This window comes from Myotis lucifugus, unplaced genomic scaffold (genome assembly GCF_000147115.1).
Source record: "Myotis lucifugus unplaced genomic scaffold, Myoluc2.0 scaffold_575, whole genome shotgun sequence".
Classification (NCBI taxonomy): domain Eukaryota; kingdom Metazoa; phylum Chordata; class Mammalia; order Chiroptera; family Vespertilionidae; genus Myotis; species Myotis lucifugus.
The window spans coordinates 465,971-472,358 of record NW_005871623.1 but is presented as its reverse complement, the minus strand read 5'-3'; positions in this window follow the sequence as shown (position 1 = coordinate 472,358).

Genomic DNA, 6,388 nt, shown 5'->3' with positions numbered 1-6,388 from the left:
CCCTGTCTGTGCGCCGCACCCCCACACTCAATAAATCACTAAAATGTCCATTCCCCGGGCTCCCCTGTGTGCGTTCGCTCCCAAGTCCGTCGCATTAACTCCACACTCAGTTCGCCTTCCTGCCGCCCTCAGGAGCACAGGAGCAGCCCTGGGCCGCCCGGGGCTCCAGAGCGGCATGCCACTTACTGCTGCACCGCCCGCTCCCACTCCCGGGGAGGCAGCGCCTCCTTTTGGTTCCCTCTCATTTGAGGGGCAGATGTGCTTCTCGCACCGTTAACTCTTTGCAGACCGTCCGACCCACTTATTCCCAGGGCCAGGCCCCCTCCTGGCCGTCCGCTCCGCGTTTCCCACCGCCCACCCCGCAGCCCCTCTTTCGAGCTGGGACCAGACCAAGGACCAGGTAGGGACATGCTGAACAGGAGGACGCACGGTGGCCTCTGCGGCTTGGCTGCTGGCCGGCTTCTTTCTCCGGAAACCACCACCCAGCACAAGGCCCCTTGGAGCTAGACATCACCAAGGTGACGGCATCCCTCCCGGACACGGAGAATCCGCGGGAACGGGCATCCGCAGCCGCACGTTCCCTTCCCCGGGTCCCCTCTCCTCGCCCGCCTCCCGCCTGGTTCTCATGGGTCCTGACGTATAAAGTGGGTGAGACTAAGGAGTACACACGACTACTTTTCTGACATAAAATTGATGATTCTGATCCTTGCCATCAAGTTCATAAGAATCGTAGTTTCAAGATGAAAAGATATCCCGATTCTAGGGCGAAAGAAATTTCAAAAATGAGTCAGCTACAGTGAAGAAACCACCCCCCCAAAAAACAACAACAACACACACACACACACACACACACACACACAACCCCAAAAACACACACACAGAAAAAAAACAAAAAACCCAACCAACAGAAAACCTGGAGTAAAACGGATCGTTTCCGCTCGTCTCCAGGCCTGGCTCACGCGAGGGCCGAGGCGGAGGAACCCCTCGCTTTGCGGTGCTAATTGTTTGCATTATCACAATAATCGCATGCAGCCGTATTACTCTCCCTGGTTATTAACTTGATTTTTACACATTAAGATTTAGATTTAATCCCCCGGGACCATCCACTAATGCTTTTAAAGTTGAAGGGTTTCAACAGTTTTAAGTCCTTCCCCCTCCTTTAGCCGCAGGCGGTAAACGTGAGCGCGCGGCGTTCTGCGCTTGGCGTCCCGGGGGGACGCTCAGACACAGGGCTGTCAAGGACCATGATCGTGTTCCCACACAGCAACCTCTGCAGCTATGAAATGTCTGCAATAATGTCATTATTTTAAATGGAACAACTCATATCACACGTGTTCCTTGAAGATCAGCTGTTCCTTTAAAGTCACGGGAGAAGGCATTTGGAGGAGAAAAAAAACCTGGGAGTTGGTTTCGCTTGCGGCCCACAATGCGAACTGTCTCCAGGACCAAAAGAGAAAACTCGCAGCTCCTTTTCCCAAGCCCACGGTCCTGAGTCTCCGGCCGGCAGGGCGTGGACAGGGCGGCACGGACAGGGCATCACGGCCACGCTCAACGGGCACCAGGAGCCGTTGGGTTTCCGTGTGAGCGCGTTGTCCCCACAGGGGCCTGCCGAACCGGCTCCAGGGTTAAGCGTTCACAAGCACAGGATGGTGGCATCCACGCAGTAACGGAGTGAGGCCTGCTCCCAGCAGCCAGCAGCGTGGGCCGGGCATTGTCACATGCCCTCCACGGGCTCAGGGGTCCGTCTAGGACAGCGGTTCTCAACTTGTGGGTCTCGACCCCTTTGGCGGTCGAACAACCCTTTCACAGGAGTCGCCTAAGACCATCCTGCATATCAGATATTTACATGACGATTCATAACATGAGCAACATGACAGTTATGAAGGAGCAACGAAAATAATTTTATGGTTGGGGGTCACCACAACATGAGGAACTGTACTTAAAAGGCCAGAAGGTTGAGAACCACTGTTCTAGGAAGTCATTGCATTTATCACACAGGTGGGTGTGCAGGTCAACACCATCCAGGAACGCCTATGAGGCACTCGCCTCAGAAGGCATAGGACACAGGAAGAAGGAGAGCGTGTAACTTTGCGTTGCCGAACAGGACACACATCATCCTACCGCCCGGGTTCCTACGTTGATTTTTAAAAACTAAGGACACAGTGTGTGCCTGTCCCAGGAACCTCATTCATTCACCAAATCATACGCGGGTTCAGGAGCGATCTACCCCGTCAACAGTCAATATTTCTGAGCTCTGCATGGCATTTTTTGTCTTGCTTCTAAAATGTCTTTCTCAATTTGGAAAGAAAACATAGCCTGCATCATGTTATCATGCAGAGTTCTAATCAGTACGGATATTTTAGAATGTTACTCATTGTTTCTATCTGAGGATAAAAACTTGGTATTTGAACACAACCACGTGCCGTATGTGACAGATCTGGCCATTTCCGCTGGGAAGGGCAGAGGGTTAAAGAGTCTCCGATGACCTAGAGCAGTGACGGCGAACCTTTTGAGCTCGGCGTGCCAGCATTTTGAAAAACCCTAACTTAACCCTGGTGCCGTCTCACATATAGAAATTTTTTGATCTTTGCAACCATAGTAAAACAAAGACTTATATTTTTGATATTTATTTTATATATTTAAATGCCATTTAACAAAGAAAAATCAAAAAAAAATGAGTTCGCGTGTCACCTCTGACACGCGTGTCATAGGTTCGCCATCACTGGTCTAGAGCCTGTGTCCCTGGCCCTTCCCGGCGCCTCCTTGCAGCCTTTGGACACTTTGTAGAAGACACGGCCAGGGACGCTCGTGTGCCTTCTCACTGGGCAAAAGCTTGCGGCGCTTCCCTGTGCTTCCTGGACTCGTGACACTGCGTCCCGTGATTGTCCGAGGGGCAGAACGTGCTCAATCATGTCCAGTTGCTTTCCCCTGACGGGCACTCCATGTGCTGCTTGTCTGGAGTTCACATGAGGCTGTGAGGACCGGCGTCGCTGCCTTTCAGAATCCCTGGAAAAGCCAGTCTAGGCCCGACTAATACCCAACTGGGTGTAATGCTGATGGCTCTTCCCAGGCAGCCCAACCCCACGCCCCGTCTCTGTATTAGAAGTGATCCCACTCGCATAACCTTCAGGAAGGTCTTTACCGAGAAACCTCCCGAGTCTTTCCTGAATCGTAGAGCAATACTGACGGGGGATGAGCCAGGACGAAGGCCGTCCCTCTTTGCTTCATCAGCGACCGACCGGGAGACGTGCACACAGAGAATTCTTCAGGGATGGAACTGTGGCCGCTCTCCTATAGCTCAGGGCCGTCCTGGCTGTGACGGAGCTGGGATGTGCTGTGGGGAGGGTTCCGGAGAGGCCAGAGCAGACACTTCTGTGTAAACCCGACAAAGGCAAGAGGAACCCCCCACTGGCTGAGCCAGATCGGCATGGACACGATCCAGGGTCCTCCCCCATCTCTGCAGGCTGCAGGCCGCTCTGCGGTAAGGACAGGACTGAGGGGTCCAACCATTGGCCACGTGGAGCTAGAGCTGCAACGTAGGTGCCTGTAGGTGCTGACATGGGGACTCGGCTCTAGATCTGTTGCATCCAAAACGTTCTTTCCAGTCAATCATGCAGCCTCCAGCCTGGGCTGAGGCCTACAGCGGGTGCAACACTCCAGTGGAGGGTTGTCCGCTCTGCACAGACAGCGGACGGTGGAGCCAGAGGGAGAGGAACAGTGCAGTGGAGAGGTGTACAGTCAGAGGAGTGTTGTTAGAGGAACTGGCTCATGATGTTATGGAGGCCAAGATGCAGCGCCATCAGCGTCTGCAAACCAGGCGCTAGTACGATTCAGCTCAAGGTCGGAGGCAGGGGCCCAGGAGCTCCAACAGTGGAGGACAGAAAAGATGGACAGCCCAGCTCAGGACGCGCTGGAGAGAACTCACAGTTCGTTGGCCTTTTCGCTCCCCTTTGGACCCCGAATGGACTGGGTGATGCCCACCTACCCTGGTGAGGGCATACTCTCTACTTGCTCTACTGAACCCAATGCCAATCTCTTTTGGAAACATGTTCACAGGCATGCGAGCTCAGAAATAATGTGTTCTTTTTTTAAAAAAAAGCTATCTGGGCATCCCTTAGCCAGTCAGGTTGACACATAAAACGAACCACAGCGCTCTACTGTAATTTAAGTGGAATAATTAACAATATTCTACTCTCCTGGGCTGGGAACTGGGCCTGTGCAAGCTCATGGAGGAGAGCAGGCACTCAGCTGATTCCTTAAACCCCCACCAGCCCTCCCCTGGTGCTCCATCGTCATGGACACACCTCTGTGCATTCCCGCCACACACCTACTGCTCTGATTCCTGAGCCTTCCCCCTTCCCTTGAGGAGCTCCACCCAACCTGGGAAACAATTTCACCTTCACCCAAATCAACAAATAAAAACAACCAGCCGAACGTCAGTAAGACAGCCTGGGTGAGGGTCCCATTCCTTTTCTCCAACCCTTTCTCTGGCTCAACAAGCCATCGTCTCTTTTTGCTTCTTCAGATGAATGGGGCTCATTCCTTCTATTCTTTTTTTCTCTGGAGCTGTGTTCAAACTCTCTTTCAGCTTTAACTGCCAAATGTCTCTACCAAGAAGATGAGTGGGTAAAAAAGCGGTGGTGGCCCTAGGTGGTTCAGCTCAGTGGATAGAGCGTCGGCCTGCGAACTGAAAGGTCCCAGGTTCGATTCCGGTCAAGGGCACATGCCTGGGCTGTGGGCTCAATCCCCAGTGGGGGACTTGTAGGAGGCAGCCGATCCATGATTCTCTCTCATCATGGATGTTTCTATCTCTCACTCCCTCTTCCTTCCTCTCTAAAATCAATAAAAATATATTTTTTTAAAAAGCTGTGTTCCATTTACACCATGGAATCCTATGCAGCTGTAAAAAAGAAGGATCTCTGCCCTTTGGGACAGCATGGAGGGACCTGGAGAGTGTGATGCTGAGGGAAATAAGCCAGTCAGAGAAAGACAAGTATCACATGATCTCACTCACATGTGGAATCTAATGAACAAAATAAACTGATGAATAAAATGGATCCAGAGACATAGAAGCATGGGATAGACCGACAAATCTCAGAAGGAAGGCGGGTGGGTGGGAAGAGAATAACCAAAGAATCTGTATGCACATATGTATAATCCATGGACACAGACAATAGGGTAGTGAAGGCCTGGGGTGGGGGTGGGGGGCTAGACAGTGTCAACAGGGAGAAAGGGGGACATCTGTAATACTTTTAACCATAAAAATAAATAAGTAAAACAAAACAAAGAGGACAGAACTCGAGGAACATGAGTCCGACTACATAGTCCCTGAGAGCTTAGCCCACTCCAGAAGGAGGTGAGGATCCCGAGTTGGGCTTGAGTTTCTGTCTCATCTTGCAGGATGGAGTTGAACTCCTAGAAGTTAACTTGAATTATATAATAAATAAATAAAATTACACCTTTTTTCCAACTTGTAAGTGGATTAGTGACTGTTTATTGCATGTTCTCATCTCCTAGTACTTTTGTGCTCAGACTTCTCTCACTCAGTTCAAGTTCAGGCTCATAGTAAAGGCTCAAGAATCGTCTCTGGTAGGAACATGTCTGCAGCATTTACACATGGATTCTCGAAGGTTTTTCCCGAGTCTTTTCAGCTCCCCTCCATCCTCACCCCATCTCCACCCACCGCTCTCACTTGATAGTCTGCATTTCAGGAAGGTGTCCTGCCTGCTACTGTGCTGAGCGCAGAGAACCCAGCAACCCGGTCAGGTGTGGCCTCCTGGAGCCCATGGTCTAACAAGGGAGACAGAGACGTAAAAAGATCATCACACAGTCACTGCCCCGCGATGACATCCACCGTTAAGTGCAATGTGAGTGCATAGCAGGAACCAGCCTGACCGAGCTCAGTCCACACAGTGGCTGTGGACCACAACAGCCGAGCACAGAGGGACACCCAGTCCGAGGAGACGGCAGCATAAAGCAGACCCAGCTGTAGCCGCGGACAAGTTGTAAAAGGTGTAATTGTTTTAGTGTGTGACTGAGGAGTTGCTCTAAAGAAGTGGCATTTCAGGTGAAATAGGAAGAATGAGTCGAAGTAAGGCAGGCTAAGGAAGCGTAGGTGTGGCGGGCAGGGGGGAGGAACAGTTTAGTGTAGGAGACACAGAGAATACCATGAATGAAGGTCAAGGTCCCAGAGGTCAAGGAAGCATGAGTGGGGGCCACGGAGGAGGCCAGTGTGTCCAGAATGGAAGGACATTGGAGGGATAAGCAGGCCATGGGAAAACAGCCAACTCGAATGCTGGGAACGAAAGAAACTTATCAAAGGACTCTATACCGGGGTTGCGCTAAGTGGGGGGGAAGCTGAGGGGGGATGGGATGGGGGGCGTGCCCT